The 19,550-nt window shown below is 42.1% G+C and overlaps 2 long non-coding RNA genes across 2 annotated transcripts; both read right to left on the bottom strand.

The window, feature by feature from the left end:
• Positions 1-12,118: 12,118 nt before the first annotated feature.
• Positions 12,119-12,833, bottom strand: LOC122018511. Its single transcript, XR_006121801.1, has 3 exons — positions 12,812-12,833; positions 12,374-12,489; positions 12,119-12,261 (listed from the first exon to the last, which is right to left on the bottom strand). It is a non-coding gene; the product is annotated as an uncharacterized LOC122018511 (long non-coding RNA).
• Positions 12,834-14,225: 1,392 nt separating this feature from the next.
• LOC122021284 lies at positions 14,226-15,095 on the bottom strand. The gene is made up of 4 exons (XR_006122495.1): positions 14,918-15,095; positions 14,660-14,722; positions 14,451-14,509; positions 14,226-14,268 (listed from the first exon to the last, which is right to left on the bottom strand). It is a non-coding gene; the product is annotated as an uncharacterized LOC122021284 (long non-coding RNA).
• Between the last annotated feature and the right edge of the window lie 4,455 nt (positions 15,096-19,550).

Here is a 19,550-nt window from a genome sequence, read left to right as displayed (position 1 = left end):
TCGAGCCAGCATCTATAAATCATCCGAGGGGAAGGCCGTCGAGCTCCGACGTTAAATATCGAGAGACGAGCCGGCGTCTATAAATCATCCGAGCGGAAGACCGTCGAGCTCCGACGTTAAATATCGAGAGACGAGCCGGCGTCTATAAATCATCCGAGCGGAAGACCGTCGAGCTCCGACGTTAAATATCGAGAGACGAGCCGGCGTCTATAAATCATCCGAGCGGAAGACCGTCGAGCTCCGACGTTAAATATTGAGAGACGAGCCGGCGTCTATAAATCATCCGAGCGGAAGACCGTCGAGCTCCGACGTTAAATATCGAGAGACGAGCCGGCGTCTATAAATCATCCGAGCGGAAGACCATCGAGCTCCGACGTTAAATATCGAGAGACGAGCCGGCGTCTATAAATCATCCGAGCGGAAGACCGTCGAGCTTCGACGTTAAATATCGAGAGATGAGCCGGCGTTTATAAATCATCCAAGCGGAAGACCATCGAGCTCCGACGTTAAATATTGAGAGACGAGCCGGCGTCTATAAATCATCCGAGCGGAAGACCGTCGAGCTCCGACGTTAAATATCGAGAGACGAGCCGGCGTCTATAAATCATCCGAGCGGAAGACCGTCGAGCTCCGACGTTAAATATCGAGAGACGAGCCGGCGTTTATAAATCATCCGAGCGGAAGACCGTCGAGCTCCGACGTTAAATATCGAGAGACGAGCCGACGTCTATAAATCATCTGAGCGGAAGACCGTCGAGCTCCGACGTTAAATATCGAGATACGAGCCGGCGTCTATAAATCATTCGAGCGGATGAGGCCAATAAAAAGGATGCAATTGTCCAAGAAACTCGCCGTCAATATCGTTCGATCGTCTCTACGTTCCGCTCGGCCCAGTACCCAAAGGTGCTTCATCGGTGTCTAGCGAGCGATCTCTGCTATCAAAGCGGAATGTTGCATATTGGAAATATTAGATATTTAGCCGAGCGGAAGGGCAACGCCAAATACTTAAAAAAACACATTTCGAATACCAGAGATGTGATAATAGGCGAGCGGACAACACACATTAACTAGCAAAAGGACAAAGTACGCGAAAGGGAAATGTTGCATTAAAATTAAAACTTTAGGCCGAGCGACCTAAGTACAAAAAAGGATCATTTTTTGGCCTAGCAGCCTAACTACATATACAGACGTCTACTCAATGTAATCATAAAGGTCCTTGGGGATGTTGTCCAGGAGTGCCACTTGATCGCCGACCGGAATAGTAGTAGACTCCGGAAGAAGACCCTTAGACTTCAGATAAGTGGTGGTGGCGGTCATAGCCAAGTCGAAGGCTGTGTACATCCGCTCGCAGATTTTTTCAGAGAATTCAGGCGAGCGGATGTAGCTCTGTCTTAGGGCAGCGACCCGACTCGGCTCGGCCTCTTGATATTCTTTGAGGGTCGCCTGGGAGGCAGTAAGGGAATCCTGAAGTTTTTCCGCGTCGGCCGAGCGGTCCGCCTTCTCTCTATCAAGCTGCTCCGTCAGCTCCTTTACCTTCAGCTCCAGGCCCCGAGCCTCCACGTTCTTCTTCTCCAAGTCGGAAATGGCCGTGTTTTTCCGAGTGGTGGCCAAGGTTATTTTTGTGTCGAGCGACTTGACTTGTCGCTCGGACTCGGCCAAGGCATGGGCTTGATCGGCCGTCTTTTTCTGCTCGGCCGCCAACAAATCTTGAGCTTTCTTCAGCTCCTTTTGCAGTCGGCATACGAGGGGACTTGAGAGCCGAACGGGCCGCTAACCGCCTTCAGTTGTCTCAATTCCTCGTCCTCCATCGCCAGGCGGTTGGAGACAGCTATCTCTTCCACCCATCTCTGGCGAGAGAATTAGAAGTTGTTAGTGGCCGAGCGGAGATAATGCATACCAAACACTGAAGAAAACAAACTTACCCCCGTGGCCTCCTGCATATGGCTATTGGCCAAATTTCGAAGGGGGATCAGCGCGACGTGCGCCCGAGCGTCAGCCCACATCTCGGCTAGGGGCCCCTTCAAGGTGATGGTATGCTCGGGCACGGTTGGGCGATCGGTCTCTGGCAGCAGCTCTTCAGTCGGGAGATGAAGAGAGACTCGTATAGTGCGGCCATGGCCGGGGTCGTCCGACCGGCGGTCGGAAGAGGATCAGAAGCCGGCGCCGAAAACTGAGAATGAATGGTTGAGCGCTTGACTGGTTGACGAGCGGGCGGAAGGGTGCTGACCGGAATAGCCTCAATAGGGGCTGTCGGCTCGTCCCATTCAGAAGGCGTCCGGTCAGACGAAATAGCTTCGATTTCTGGCGCCTTGCTGTGAGCATGTGCAGTAGCTCGGGCAGACGGTTGAACGGCCGAGGTAGCCGAGCGGAGTGGAGTTTCCACTCGGCGCCTCTTCGAGGCGGGTTGTCCCTCTTCCCGAGCGGAACCTTCTTCTTGGATAGTTTGTCCTCCGCTGGGAGTGGCTCCTCTTGCCACATGCTGTTGAGAAGCCTGAGCGACCGACTCTGCATGAGTCCCGCTCTCCCCTTCATGCGAGCCGACCGGCTGGATGCCGAGCGCCTCCATCTCCTTTGCTGCAGCGGCTTCAAGCGCCGCTGCCTTTCTCTTCAGGATGTCGGCCATTACCGACTCCATGACGATGTCCGCTGCAAAGGAAAGGAGAAAAATCAGTTAGCAATCAAAGCAAACACCCAAGTAAAATTCTTACCGAAGCCGGTCGGAAGAGGAGTCCGTATGAGACTCAGACCGAATATGTACATCACTCCTTCGTGAAGAAGCTTATTGATGTCGAGCCGTAGACCGGCTAGCATGTTTGCAGCATGGAGGTAGTCCGGTCGGGTCTTGAATTTCTTCAGCTCAGGAGTGGGGGGTAGGTCGACCTGCCACTTGGTCCGGAAATTGGCCTGCTCGGGCATACGGATATAGAAAAAATACTCCTTCCAATGTTTATTGGAAGAAGGCAGTTTGTTAAAGAAGACTAAGCCGGGCCGAGCTTGAAACATGAAGGTGCCCGACTCGGATTGCTTGGGGTAATAGAAATAAAAAAAGACGTCCGGTCGGAGGGGGATGTTGTGAATTTTGAACAAAACAACAACCCCGCAGAGAAGGCGAAAAGTGTTGGGTACTAGACTACCGAGCGGAACACCAAAAAAGTTACAAACATCGATAATGAAAGGATGTACAGGGAAACACAGACCAGCGGTAAACTAGTCGCGGAAGACACAGAAGGCTCCGCGCGGTGGCCTGTGCGGCCAAGCGGAGGGACCGACCAAAAGAAGTTCAAAATCATCGGGGATTTCAAAATTGTCTGTTAGAACATCAAAATCACGCTGGTCGAATCGGGACTGCATGGTGGTGTACCATGAGCCGAGGGACTGGTCTTCAGGATGAGAAGAACTAGCCATGATCCGAGCGGAAGGAATAAAAAAGGCGGAAAGGTAGAAGAAAGGCGACAGCAAGCGAAAAAAGGCCCCAAGGATTGAAACTGGGGAAAGAAATGCGGAGGAAACACCGGAAATAAGGAAGAAAAGATATAGAGCCTTACTGCGAGGAAAAGGATCAAGGTGTTGGTGCAACCTTAGGTCAAGGTTGACCTGGTTGACCAGACTCGAGTTGACTTGACTCGAGTTGTGTTTTGATGTTTGACAAGTTATGTTTGACAATGTTTGACGTGAACAGAAAAGTTGTATCTTGATGTTTTATAAGGATACAAGCTTGGGAGATTGTGGGTGCAACCCGTGGTCAAGGTTGACCTGGTTGACCCAAGGTGAGTTGACCTGACTCGGAAAAGTCCAAGCAGGGAGCTTGGCACGGGAAAAGTCCAAGCAGGGAGCTTGGCATGGGAAAAGTCCAAGCAGGGAGTTTGGCATGGTGAAAAGTCCAAGCAGGGAGTTTTGGCATGGTGAAAAGTCCAAGCAGGGAGCTTGGCACGGGAAAAGTCCAAGTATGGAGACTTGGCACGGAGAAGTCCAAGTATGGAAGCTTGGCACATGGGAAGTCGAGAGGGCTCGAGCTGCTCTCCGAACTGGTCGAGAGGGCTCGGAGCCTGCTCTGGACCGGATGGAAGTCGAGAGGGCTCGAGCTGCTCCCGAACTGTGGTCGAGAGGGCTCGTAGCCTGCTCTCCTGGATCGGATGTGGAAAGTCCCGTGAGTGAAGCCAGAAGACGGATAAGTCCCGTGAGTGAAGCAGGGGAAAGTCCCGTGAGTGAAGCCGGGCAGTTGTGAAAACCCTAGTGAGTGAATCTAGGTGATAGTCACGTGAGTGAAGCCAGCAAAGTCACGTGAGTGAAGCGGGAAAGTCCCGTGAGTGAAGCCGGGGGTTGGAAAGTCACGTGAGTGAAGCCGGGCAGTTGGAAAATCCGGTGAGGCGGTGAAAATCCTAGTGAGTGAAGCTAGGTGAAAGTCCTGGTGAGTGAAGCCGGGCAAGGGAAAATCCAGATGGATCAAGGGTGATCGGACATCTGGTGTTGAGAAGGTCAAGTAGGTCAAGGGAGTGACCGGATACTTGACACGAAGAGAAAAGTCCAAGTGGGTCAAAGGGATTGACCGGACACTTGGTGGGGAGTCTTAGCAGGTCAAGGGAGTGACCGGATGCTAAGCATGATGTACCAAGAGGTCAAGGTTGATCGGATATTGGTTTGGACTTGGTTTGGGCAAAAACCAAGACCTGGATCGGTCTGGTGACCGATCCACTGATACTGTGGTTTCCTGATCGGTCTGGAGACCGATCAGAAAGCGATCAGTGTGCCTCTGTGAGCTTACTGATCGGTCTGGGGACCGATCAGCAGGAAGCCTGATCGGTCCCCGGGACCGATCAGGGTACGCACAGAGAGTTGGGCAACTCTCTATGAAAGCATTCTGATCGGTCTGGGGACCGATCAGCATAGAGCCTGATCGGTCTCCATGACCGATCAGAAGAACCCTGGACCGATCAGGGTGGAGCCTGATCGGTCCAGGACTAGCCGTTGTGACTCAACGGCTAGGTTATTTCGGGCTTCTGTGTTCTGGCCTTTTTGCTTGCAGGTTCGCAGGTTGGCTCAGGATATCAGAGGTTATAAAAGGAGATCGAGGGCTACTACTTCTTTCTTCTTCTTCCTCCTCTGAACTGAGCTGCTGTTCTTCTGAAAGCTGTGCTCTTGAGCTTTGCTGAGCTCCGAAGCTTCGTGTGAGCTTCTTCGACTGAGTTGCTTGTTGGCATTCGTCCGTGAAGTTGGTGCTTCATCCGGGACTTCAGTCGACGAGAAGGCAAGCGAGTATTTGTACATTCATTGTGTATTTTGTTCTTGCTCTTCTTTGTATTTCCATATTGCTGTTGCAAGCTATTGTGGCGAGGTTTCTCCACCCACAAGGAGTATTTATTAGCCGATTCTCTGGGGACTCATCCACCGACGGATTGATAGGGCTCGTCCACCTTACGGACACGCCGAGGAGTAGGAGTATCACCTCCGAACCTCGTTACATCCATCGAGTTTGAGGTTTGTCTTCTTCCTTTTCGTTTCTACGGTTTCATTTCCGCTGCGCTAACCCTAATCGTAGGAAGAGACGCGAAGAATTTGGGGCGGCTATTCACACCCCCCCTCTCTAGCCGAGTACGACGATCCTAACACAAGGAAGAGGCGCCGGAGAGCGTCGGAGAGCAGGAATGGAATCGCCGGAGCACCGAAATACCAGGGACGAAGGTAGAGGTCGCGAAAGCAAATGAGGGGGATAGGGGAGAATGAAGATTTTATAGGGTGGAGGTCGGGCGGCCTCCACCGTTGGATCCAGGTCACGGGAACCAAAGCGTGGATCAACACCGTCCATTTCGAACTGCTTCGATCTCATCAAAGCACCACGCCGTCGCCGCTGTACGATGACGACAGTGTGCCACGTGGCAGTCAACCATTCGAAGCATTTAATGAGCGCATGCTCAGCCTTAATGTCGAAGATTGGCACAGATTACGAGGAGGTCCAAGGAATGTGGTTGTTGACTAACCTTAAGGCCATCCCGGTGGTAGGCCAAGCGGAGTATAATGGCACGGATGCGCCGCCCGGCTAGACTCGCAGTCCAGTCAGTCGGACTAATCGCCTCCTTCGACTAGACTTGAAGGGGAGGCAAGTGATCCAGCGGTAAGAACAGGGGACCCCCGCTCTAGGGAGTCAACGCCACGTGGAAGTCAAAGGGCCAGGTGGCCGACCGGAGATGGGTGGGTCGAACGCCCGGCCGGCTGACCGGGGTCTAACTGATGGCAAAGGGCACCCCAGCAGGAAGCTGGGCCCCGACGCTCATGGTACAGGATCGTAGGGCCGAGCGGAGGGCACGCTCGGCTGAAACATGAGGAAACATACCGCTAACAGTCTCCACAAAGCACATCACCGAGAATATTCCAAGTAGACCACTATATGCGCCCGGCCGGACGTAAGGCAGCAAGCCGGCCGGACGCCCGGAGCGCAGGCCGGCCGGCCGGACGACCGGCCAGAAGCAAAGGGGAAAAGGACAAGGGACATCTTTTCCTGACAGCGAGCATGTTCCACGTTTAGGCCCTACTCCAAATCTTACGACAGGGGATTCCGCTGTCTCATCGAAGACATGCTTGGACTGTAGCAGTATGGGATTAGGTAAGCTCACTGACAGGCCCTTACTAGGGTATGGGCTAAGGACACGTGTACACCTGGGTATGTGTGCACCCGCTTCTCCCCAGCCCTATATAAAGGCCCTCATCCTTCGCCGGAGGTACGCGTTCTACAACTTTCGGAGCCACTTTCTTGTTGAGCTTTGCCTGACTTGAGCGTCGGAGGGTCGTCGCCGGGAACCCCTTCCCGGCCCGACTTCCTTGCAGGTTCGTCGGAGCGTCATCCGACCGGCCTGAGATCCACGTCAGCGACTCGGAGAGTGCCACGTGCCTAACGTCCGTTGATTCAGCTTTCGGACAGGATTAGTAGACCTAAGAAAAAATTAAGTTCTCCTACTAAACTCATTTCAAATTCATTTTCCATTAGGTTTGTAAATTCTTTTAAAAATTTTGAATTTGTTGATCCAAATATTATATCATCTACATAAATTTGAGCTATGAAAATGTCTTTTTCTAAGGTTTTCACAAAAAGGATTGGATCTACCTGACCTTGGTGCAATCCTTTTTCTAATAAATAATTAGACAACCGTTCATACCAAGCCCTAGGAGCTTGTTTTAGTCCATATAGTGCCTTTTTTAGTCTAAAGACATGACTTGGGCGTTCTAAGTCCTCAAATCCTAGGGGTTGACCTACATATACCTCTTCTTTAATAAATCTATTTAGAAATGTAGATTTCACGCCCATTTGGTATAGCTTGAATCCTTTGTGTGCTGTATAGGCCAGCAACATCCTGATAGATTCAAGTCTGGCTACAAGGGCATAGGTCTCATCATAGTTTAACCCTTCTACTTGGTTGAACCCTTTTGGCTACTAATCTAGCTTTGTTTCTAACTATATTGCCCTGATCATCTAATTTGTTCCTAAAAACCCATTTAGTATCTATTATTGCTTTGTTAATGGGTTTAGGTACTAATTCCTAGACTTGATTTCTTTCAAATTGGGCTAACACTTCCTACATCGCTAAGGTCCAGTCTGGGTCTGGTAGGGCCTCATCTACATTTTGGGTTTAATCTTGGAAATAAGGGCTATCTGACTTAGGTTCCTATATGATGACCTAGTTCTGACTCCTTGAGTTGGATCACCCAAAATTTGGTCAGATGGGTGATTTGTACTTGTTCTAATTGGCCTTATATTTGGGTTAGTCATTAGTTCTTGAGAGTCACTAGGTTTCAGTGTGTTTTCTTCATCTTCTATATTTCTTGAGTTAGCATTTTCTGTATTTTCATTTATTGTAGTAGGTAGTTTGTTTTCTTCATCAAATATTACATTTGTTGTTTCTTCAACTTTTAGGGTATTTTTGTTATAAACTCTATATGCCCTACTGGTTGTTGAGTATCCTAAAAGTATTCCTGGGGTTGTTTTTGATGAAAATTTTCCTAAATAATCTTTGGTGTTTAAGATGAATACTTTACACCCAAATACTTTTAAATAGTTTAAGTTAGAGATTTTATTATAATATATTTCGTAGGGTGTTTTATTCTGAAATTTGTTAATTAGAATTCTATTTTGTATATAACAGACTGCATTAATAGCTTCAGCCCAGAATTGATTGGATAATCCGTATTCGTTTAACATGGTTCTAGCGGCTTCTTATAGGGTTTTGTTTTTACATTCTAATAGACCATTTTGCTAGGGGGTTCTAGGGCAAGAATATTCATACTTATACCCATTAGTTTCACAGAATTCAATAAAGTTATGGTTTTCAAATTCTCTTCCATGGTCACTTCTAATTCTTTTTATCTGAGTATCTTTTTCATTTTCTATTAGCTTACAAAAGATTTTGAATACTTCAAAAGTTTCATCTTTAGTTTTTATGAATTTTACCCAAGTGAATCTTGAGTAGTCATCGATTATTACTAAGCAATATTGGTTTTTGCTTAGTGACTTGGCTCCGTGTGAATCAAACAAGTCTAGGTGAAGGAGCTCAAGTATTGAGGTAGATCTGTTTAGATTGGTTAGCTTATGGTTTGACTTGGTTTGTTTACCTTGTTGACAAGTATCACAAGTTGAATTTTCAATAAATTTTAGTTTGGACAGACCTCTAACTAAACCATTTTGACTCATTTTTTAGATGAGTCTTGTATGAGTGTGACCAGTCTCCTGTGTCACAACTCAGTTTCCTCTTGATGTGTTAGAAAACACTTTATTGAGGATGTTGGTAGGTTAATTGTATAAACATTATTTCTCCTAATGCCCTTAAGAATGATTTCAGGGTTCTCAACATATTTAACTATACACTCAGATTTGGTAAAGTTTATTCAGTAACCACTAACACATAATTGATTGATGCTGAGCAAGTTAAAGTTAAAATTTTCAACTAATAATACTTTTTGTATAATAAAATCGGAACTGAGTTTTTATGTTACCTCTTCTGATTACCTTTAGTTTACCGTTGTTGCCGAATGCAACTGATCCTAATCCTTTTAATTTGAGCTTTGTGAACTTCAATATATCTCCAGTCAAATGTCTGGAGTATCCACTATCCAACATCCATTGATCCAATTCCTACACAGAAAGTATTTGAAATTGGAATCTATTTAATGGAACAAATAGTTTGATTGAAGTTGACTCCTTAATTTTTAATTATTAATTTGATTTAATTTTTAATTATTAATTTGATTTAGTTTTTAATTATTATTTTAATTTAATTTTTAATTATTAATTTGATTTAATTATTAATTTGATTTAATTTTTAATTATTAATTTAATATTTAATTATTAATTTAATTTTTAATTTGATTTGATTTTTAATTATTAATTTAATTTAGTTTTTAATTATTAATTTGATTTAATTTTTAATTATTAATTTAATCTAGTTTTTAATTATTAATTTAATTTAGTTTTTAATTATTAATTTAATTTAATTTTTAATTATTATTTTGATTTAATTTTTAATTATTATTTTGATTTAATTTTTAATTATTAATTTAATTTTTAATCCTTAGTCATCTCACCCGATCTAAATTTCAAATCAGGGAATGTTATAATTTTGTGAGATGAATTGGATTCAATTATAGAGTTTGGTTTAACTTTGTGTTAGATTCAGGTTTAGCTTTGGGCTCAATAAATAGATATTTTTTGGATAAACTTCTGGGCTATGTTGAGTTACTTGGATATCATTAGAGTAACCATGCCTTCGAGGTTTTCCAAATAGTCATATCGACTGAACTTAATATAAAACCTTGGTCTAACTGGTTAGGATCCATAAAGAGTAGGTTCGGTTAGTTCCACTTAGACAAATGCACCAGGTCGAAGCCATATCTTCCTAGACATGCATAGACTAAGCTTCCCTAACGTACAATCATCCAAAATTTCATTAGTACCATAGGTCAAATTAAACTTGTTCCCTTTCTAATTAGATCTAATTACCCTGCCGGGTAGCTTGGTTTAGGTTACCCTGCCGGGTAGGTAAGTTTTGGAGGTGCCAGTTATCCCGGAGCCTCCCCCTACTTTATTGATAATTTCATATATATTTTTATTTAATTTTATAGAATTGAGTTTTAATTTAATTTAATTTTAATTTAATTTAATTTAATTTTTAATTAATTTTAATTATGTTCTTTTATTGGTTTATCTTTTTATTAATACAGTTTTTCTTTTAGCTCCCCCTGGATCATAGCCTCGATATGGTCTATCAAGGTAATGTACTTGACCCTTGGGGACCTAATATTGACCAAGTCCAACTTGATTGACTAAGTTGGACTTGGGTACCCATGGTTGGACTATCTTACTATTTGGTCTGTTAATAAGCGATAAATATGAACGTAATTTCTTTTTAGCTTTAAATCCTAGTTTGGATCGATTGTATACGACCTTCTGTTTTCCAAGAATCAAGTCAAGATTCTTGGAACCCAGTGTAAACTGTTCCAATGAGGTTTTCAAATCTTTGATTTGAATTTTCAGGCTGGAATTCTCTTCCTCAAGCTTTTGAACTTGAGTTGAGGTTCCAGTGATAGATTCAATCAAAGATTCGGTATTAGTCGCTTCTTTAAGAGATGTTACCTCTTTTAGAAGCGACTTGACCCGAACATTAGACTTAGCTAATTTACACATTAAATAATTAATTAAATTATAAAGACGATTTATACTTACAGTGGGGTTTGACCCTTCAGAAATGGATACGGATCCGTGCACTACAACAAAAATCCTCATAGACATCGGTTTTCCACCGGTGTCTATTTCATTTTCGACCGATGTCTATGAAGCCAATGTAAAAGGTCTGTCATTTTAGACATCGGATTAAAACCGGTGTAGTATCGCTTAACGACATCGGTCTTCGAATCGGTTATTAACCGGTGTAATATCACTTAACGACACCGTTTCATCAACGGTGTAAAACCGATGTAATATTGTATGTTAATAACACCAGTTTTGGCAGCGGTAAATGATCGATGTAATAGTAGTTAATAACACCGGTTTTACAGCGGTGGAAAACCGATGTAATATGGATATTTTTTAACAGCACAAATTTGATTTCCGAAACAATGAAAAACCGGCAATAATAAAAAAAAATACACAAATATTCACAAATTACACAAATATTCTTCATTCAACAATATCCATAAAATACACAAATATTCACAAATTATATAAATAATCTTCTTACAACAGTATCTATAAAATACCCAAACATTCTTTTTACATCAAAAGCTAGCTAATAGATATCAAAATCAAGGTAGAACATTCTTTTTACAACACATCAAGGTAGAACCGCACTTCAAATGTAATCTAGCATGCATTCAGCCCACTCGAACCGCACTTCATCAATTTCAACTCTGGAGTACTTGAGATTTGTAAACTGTAAAAACACATAAATAATATATTAGTAAACCAAGACCAAAAATCATAGTTGAAAAAGTAGTAAGAGCACCAGGTAACAAGATGATTAATTTGAATGCTTAAAAAGAGACATATTCATCATTTATCTCAACCACATCAATGCTTACTTCAATGCTTGCAATAAGGATCTTCAGTGGTTCACAAGCCAAGACTAGTTATTAACCATCCTGTGATGAAAGACGTCCATTGTCAGCTGATGTTGTTATAATTGCAAATGCAGCCATATTTTCGTAAACTATTGATGTCCGCAGACAAAAGTATAAAGCAGATGAATGGTTCATGGACAGAAGACTTAAATTTCTGACCTTATCTGTGTCGACATCATGGATGATTGCATTAATAACTTCTTCTCGGTTTGGACCCAAGTCATCAGCTAAGGAATCACTGAGTTCTTCAATTTCTATGTATCCACTCTTGTTCAGATCGAAGTATGAGAAGGCTCTGTGCAGGTGTTCATCGTTTCCAATCTTGCGCAAGTGGATTGAGACAGCAACAAATTCTCCGTATTCTAAGGTACCGCTTCCATTGACATCAGCCTGTCATCAACAAGATCGAATAAGAGACACAGGTTTTAAGTAAGGCATCATGATATTTTCAACGAAGACGATCCTGCTCAATGAGATGTTCAGTTAAGCACTCACTACTTCCATTAATATCTGAATGTCTGAATCTGAAATCTGGTGACCGAGCTTATGCAAACCGAGTTTCAGCTCCTCAAAGCATAGTTTCCCATCTTGATTAATGTCCATCTTGTCAAACATTTCCTTTATGTCTGCAACTTCCTCGACAGAGAGGTATTCAGCCACAACCTGTAAGAAAGAGCAGAGCAGACTTATCATGCAATATAATTCACTAATCAACAAATAGATAATCAAAATCAAAAGTTGCATGCCTTAAGAGTGTTGAGCTATGATCACTTACCCGTAGAGCTTTCTTTTTAAGTTTGTTCATCCCAGAGAATTGCTGAAGTCTTGCTCGTATGGTTTCACCTAGATTAACATTGGGAGCTTTACTTGCATTCTGCAGCCATGTATGATCTGAGAATTCATAGATTAAGTACATTCTATATAACTAAATTGGTTCGATTAGAAAAGATATCTATATAACTGCTTGTTGATGTTCTATATGTAAGCAAGGCACTATCAGTGAAGATGAGTTTCAAACTGATGACTGGCACCTTCATACATAATAGAATGATGGAACATGCGTTATACTGACTCAACGAGTAAAACATCATTGTCAATGAGAAATAAGTTTCTCTACTCTTACAAAGCATGAACGATCATACAGAGAAACTAACATAACCAGTACTTAATACTCTCTTTACAAAGGACGAATAAGCGAGGAGCTAAAAGTTACCAAGAACTTGCTGAGCCGTCAAGCTCTTCTTAGGATCTGGTTCGAGCATCTATAAATTATAAAATGAGGAGCATTCAAAAGCCAAGACTGAGATCACTCATCTATCTATCATTTCAACCTAATAAATTAGTTACTTTGGTTTTGCAAAGTCTCCCAATTGTGTAGGAACCTCAGTAGCTTTTATCCCAAGTTCAGAGAAGAAGAATAATAATGAGGAAAATCAATTTCTATATTTACAACACTATTTTGATGTTAAATGTTGTTAACATGTTTGTTTAACGTTGTTGTCTCCTTGTTTAGGAGCATTCTTCATAGCCCGCATGAATTTTTAAACAAAATCATGTCTAGTACTGTTTTTCATTTTTCTTATTGATGGAATTGAACCCAAATCCATCGCTAAGAATTAATTTTTCTCTGGAGCACAAAAAATTATGAATTTTCATAACCTCAATCAAAGCATTAGTTTGCTTTTTGTTCTAGCATCTAAAGCAAAAGAAAGTACATTAAGGATAGAGGATAAGGAATAACCATGACAAGAAACCAGGAAAATATATAATAACAGTAGTCCTTCAAAGACAATGAAAATCAAGCAACTAACTTAAATCTGAAGGTGATGCGTAAGTTCGAAAATCTTAATAAAATACTTTGAGTGAGGCCATATTGATAACAGGTAGTCGAAGATTGTAAACCTCAAATTTCATTCCCATGCTCTGATGAATCAAGGTATAGCAAGATTTTAAGATTTACGAACTACTAAACAAAAATATCATGAGGAAGAATCTATAGAAGTACCTGGACAACATGGGAAAATTCATTAAGGAATGCATTTTGTGTGGCTAGGGATAGATGACTGCAAGCCAAAACCTCTAGCATATGCTTGATAGCCAAATCAAGAACTCCAATAAAAGAATACCATGTAAGTAAATGGAAGGAGATAAGGTCAAAAGCATCAAAGATAAATTCACAAATATACAAACAAAGCATAGAGAACCTTCCAACATTGTAGTGAACATGATTAGATATATAACTCTAACCATTTTCTATGTAAACGAAGAGTGCATTCCTGTAAGCTCGAATCGCATGTTGTCTCTACATTTTACAGAATGAATGTTTTACAATTAGCACATAAAACTTTGAACATACTTTAAATATCTGAGACAAGTTTCAATATGAAGATGAATTTGACATGCAATCGAGTACCTGATCAGAAATGTAGTAACGATTTCCAGACAAAACAAGATGAAAACCATACTTGCGTAACATTGGTGGGATGGAAAGCAAATAGCAGTAGGATGCTTGTTCAAGCATCACAGCTGCATGCAGAGAAGGCTCCTGATGACTCACGATGTCAGCTTACCAGTATACTTCCCATTTCTTTCATAATCATCAAGAAAATGAGAAACCACAGTGGCTGGAATAACATATCCAATATTTTTAGTGTCTTCGGATCTGAAAACCTAAATGAAATATCTAGTGAGATATGAAAGAAGGTAGAATGCTAATTTAGGTGCAAAAGCAGTACTCAGATGCATTTCCATTAAACATTATTCTGGGACAAAGTTAATCTATAAAAGATTTTTGAAAAGTTTGGAATAGATAAAGTAGGGAAAATAAAAGGCAGATTTAGCAGAAGGAATACCTGGAATGCCACACCAATACACTCACCACGATCATTGAAGGCAGGACCACCACTGTTTCCTGCAAAACAAGTACGTTTCTTTGACAACATTAATATACTTTTACAAGAATATATCTGTACCTTGCCAGAGAAAGTGGTGCAATAACATCCAACTATCTAAAAAATAAAATGCTATCTTTCTAGCAAGGAAACTAGGTTGAGTTACCAACCAGGGTTTATTGCAGCATCAATCTGAATACCAAGCAGATCAGAGGATCCATGAGCATACTAACCTGAAACAGAAGCAAAAAAAAAAGTGATTAATATTAAAAAGCTCATTTGGACACCATGTTCTAAAATTTTCAACCAACTTAAAATTGATAACACTTAAGTCAGCAATTTATCATCTATAAAACAATCTCAACAAGAATATAAAATTCACCAAAAAAATACTAAAAGCTTATGATCACAATTTCATGAAATCAAACCTCAATTCGTGATACCACACCCTTTGTCACAGAGATTGTATCTCCACCAAGTGGATATCCTACAATAGTTACTGAATCCTGTGTATCATATAACTTGTTAGTTTGATGAATTATGGAAGAACAACTAGATTAAATAACCCTATAGAAAAGAGAGCCTTAGAAAATGTTAACTGTTGCAACAACTGAACTTCTACTTGATCACACTTCATCACATAAAGATTTGACAACAAATACAGACTTGGCATACCAAAAGTACATATTACCACTGATAAAATTCAAGTGTGGATAATCAATATCTTTATTGTTTCAAAAGAAAACATGCTGCAAGTGGCAAAGCATAAATTCACTTGGAGAAACATGGAGTACGTTGCCTTATGAAAGAACATTATAGATTATATTATAATAGCCCATCACCTACCAGTGATTCAAAATGGAACATAAAATTTCCTCACTTTCTTCACATTGGATAAATACCTAACCACTATGTGACAAGAACCACAAGCAATCTATCAAACTTGGTAACTGGAGTTTGCTTTGATGAACAAAAAGGCTAATTATGGCATTTTGATACACTTAATTCATCAAAATTACAGATATAGAAGTGTAGGCCAGTTATTTACAATTTTCCAGCTCTTCATTATCCTGCAAGTCAGGGATTAAAAAAAACAATCATATGTTGTATCATTGAAGCAAAATGCTTATAGGAATTAAAAAATAATTAAGCCAATTCAATGAACAACTGGAGAAGGGCTAATACCAGGTTCAATGATGCATCAAAAGAAACACAAATTACTTATGGAAAAGTTGCTTATCATGAAGGAAGAGCAACATTTTTGCAATTCATGAACAACAACAACCTGAAGGCAAGGCAATTGACCAAAACGAAGTGGTTCAGCACCTTTCCAGAATTCTTCACTCTCAACTGCAAGTAATGCAATGTCACACTCTATGCCTCTAGCTAAGACCTGTAAATCAGGTTACTGAGAAATTTGGTAACCCAAGATTGAGAAGTCAAGTTCAGAAATAGTAAGAAGAACTAATGCTTTTAAAGGAAAGGAGGTATATAGAAAATCAATACCAGCTATGCCAAAATATTACCAATAGTTTTCAAAAAGATTACAGAACATACTGCAAACACATTCATAAAAACCTGGAATAAGTATTTAACAGAAGATTTTAAGATGCTATTTGCAAATATGAATGAAGAAAAAGACAGATGATTTCCAATTACAAGCTCTATCACAATATAATTCTCACAAAGCACGGACCTAAGAATTTCCCACTGTGCTTTGTAGCAGTTAAGAGTATTCAAGTTATTAGAGTATTTTGAGTCATGTAATGGAGTTTAATTCCACATTAGGTACTTTAGGTTTATATATTAACTCTAATGCACATGAGGTGCATATAATATCACAGTTATCCCACATTAGGTACTTTAGGTTTTTCCACCGTTAAAGTCAGCCACCATCCGCTGGATTAACAAAATTAACTAAGTTATACAAGATACAAAATAAACTTGAATGATGAGTCATGGGAAAATTAAATTCTGATGGCACTAGGCAAGGATGAAACATGCCCTTATACAATTCGAATAGTGTAGATCCAAGGCAAAGCAACAAATTTCCAAGAGAAGTAAAAAATGCAGATACGCAGTTTCCTAGTAATTTTGCTTCAGAGAGTATCGCATCCCACACTATCGTGAAAAAAAGAGAGAGGCTAAAATCAAGCAAACAAAACCCTCCGACACAAGCATAACAGAAATGCACAGCAAAGAGGAAGCAAACAGACACTGCGATATAAAATGAGGCGGGAAAGTGTTTTTACTGGTGTGGTTCCACTTGACGGAGTTGATTTGAGATCCGGGGGAAGGAGTGTAGCTGAGGGTGCAGGGATCGCCGGCATCCACCGTGACGTCGAAGAGCTTGCTCATAGGTTGCTCAAAGGTTGGAGGAATCGATTCTCGAGCTTCAGCGGCAACAAGGAAATGGAGGAGACGCATCCCTGTTCTCTGCTTCCTTTTGCCTCAACACGAGCTCGCCGCCGTCGTTGAGCAAGCAAGAGCCTTCAACGGAGCCCCCGTGGGTGCCGGTGAGGCCGGAGCCGTCGGACTGGCCCGGCCAGATCGTGTCGGCGAGCGTGGAGAAGAAGCAGGTGGTTTTGATCCGATTGAGGGGGCATCGATCCAAGAAGGGGAAGAGATCCAGGAAGGGGAAGGGGAAGATGAGGCTGAGAGAGATGGTCAGGAGGTTTAGGTTTAGGTTGAGAGAAGCGGCGCGATATTGGTTTAGGTTTGAAGGGAACGAAGTGTTGTAAATTTTGACTAGTGGAAACATTAAATTTTTTTTTTTTGGTTCATTAACATCGGGTTTTAAAAATCGCTGTTAAAACCGGTGTCTATTAATAAAAAAAAGGCGCTCATAGACATCGGCTAAAAAACCGATGTCTATGAGCGAAAATATGCGCTCATAGACACCGGTTTTTCGAAAAACCGGTGTAAAATACTCATAGACATCGGTTTTTGCTTAAAACTGTTGTTGTTCCACCGATGTCTATGAGGGTTTTTGTTGTAGTGGTGGCTTCTCTCAGACTCGGCTTCTAATTCATCCTCACTTCCGGTTTCGTTGGTGTAGTCCCGGGCCGTCAATGCGAGAAGGCTTGCCTGCTCGAGTTCTTCGTCGTCGGACTCTTCTGATGAAGACTCGTCCCAGGTTGCCTTTAGAGCTTTCTTCCTCCTTGGTTTCTTTTGGATCTTTCTGGTTTGGGTAGTTCGCCTTGATGTGCCCCTTCTGATTGCACCCATAGCACGTCACCTAGAACTTTACCTTGGCTTGGGCCTCCTTGGATTGAATTACCTTCTTGAGGTCCTTCTTGTTGAAGCCTTTCTTTTTCTTGTAGAGTTTCCTCACTAGGTTGACGAGTTCGACTATGAGCTCGTCGTCGTCATCATCCGAATATGATTTTTCTTCTGACTCCGGTTCGGTTCTGCGCTTTGATCTTGACTCGTGTGCTCTTCCTATACCTGCAATCAAAGCCAAACCTTTCTCGGTCGGACGTGCATTAACCTGCTCATGCAACTCAAATTCAAAGAATAGCTCATCTAATTTAATACAAGAAAGGTCCTTAGAAACCTTGTAAGCTTCTACCATGGATGCCCACAAGGTGTTCCTCGGAAAAGCGTTTAAGAAATACCTGATGATGTCCTGGTTATCTATCTTTTACCCAATCGCATGAAGCCCGTTGAGTAGGTCTTGTATCCAGGCATGGAGTTGGGTAGCTTTCTCGGCTTCCTGTAATTTAATATTATATAATTTATTAAAGATTAAGTCCCTTTTACTTACTTTGGTGCCGGATGTTCCTTCATGAAGTTCGATCAACTTCTCCCACAACTCCTTGACGCTGGAAAAAGGGCTGACGCGGTTGAGCTCCTCTTTTGTTAGTCCACACTGGAGGGTGCAAGTTGCTCTGGCATTTGCTTCCACCTTCTTGATTAATGCTGGATCCCAGTCTTCGCAGGGTATTGGTTTGTCATCTCCGTCAGTCAGTAGTTCACACCCAGTCTTGACGATCATCCACATCTCGAACTGGATCTTCAGGAAAATTCCCATTCTGCCCTTCCAATAATCGAAGTCTTATCGGGTGAAGAGCGGGGGATGAACAGTGTTGTAGCCTTCTTGTTGGGCCATTTAAAGGATATGCACACAAAGAAAACAAAAAGATGTCCCAGGACTTGATCCTGAATTAGTAGTGCGGTATGGAAATAAGAATAAATGGCGTTCTTGAGTGGTGTTGCACCAACTTCGAGAAAGAAATACGATTACGAAAAGAATTAGATCAGAATGTAGCAATTATACTAATTCCAATCGACTCCGAAAATAAAAAAAAACACGAAAAGAATGTTTGATTGGTGGTTGCACCACATCAAAGATACCTCGCTCTGATATCAATTGTTGGATCGAGATGCGCTAGAGAGGGGGGTGAATAGAGCTCGTGGCTTTCACTTTGTAGATTCGTAAAACGATCAAGAATTACGCACAACGTAAATAAAAGAAAGACAACAAGCACACAAGAGAACACCAAGGTTTTACTTGGTTCGGAGCCTAGGACGACTCCTACTCCAAGGCCCGCGATCATTGATCGCTTTTTGTGGACAACAACTATATCGCGCAAAGATAGTACAAATATGTATTACAATAAGTGCAGTAATAATAACAATTATACCGATGACAGAATCGAAATCTTGGAGCTCCGGGTCGTTAGGAACTTGTAGCAGCACTTCAGGGCGTCTTTTGGAGCAGCACGTTGTTGTAGAAGCACTTCAGAATTGATGATTTACACTGCTACTTGAACACCCCTTTTATGCACTGCTGGAGGCGCCTCAAACCTCATCCAAGGCACCTCCAAGCCTCCCGAGTCAGCCGCGTGGATCAGCGAAGAAACCTTCGTCGCTTATCCTGATTGAGGCGCCTCCATGGCCAGTCCAAGGCGCCTCCAAGCCCTGCTCCAAGGCACCTCCAGCTCTATCCGAGGAGCCTCCAGCTCCTCTTCGCAGCCAACTTCTGTTTTGCACCCGAGGTGCCTCCAAGCTCCATGGAGGTGCCTCGGACGCTGTTCATCCGAGGCTTAGCTTGTTCCT

This window comes from Zingiber officinale, chromosome 9A (genome assembly GCF_018446385.1).
Source record: "Zingiber officinale cultivar Zhangliang chromosome 9A, Zo_v1.1, whole genome shotgun sequence".
Taxonomy (NCBI): domain Eukaryota; kingdom Viridiplantae; phylum Streptophyta; class Magnoliopsida; order Zingiberales; family Zingiberaceae; genus Zingiber; species Zingiber officinale.
Note: the sequence above shows the minus strand (reverse complement) of the source record. Positions and strands in the feature narration are given on the sequence as shown.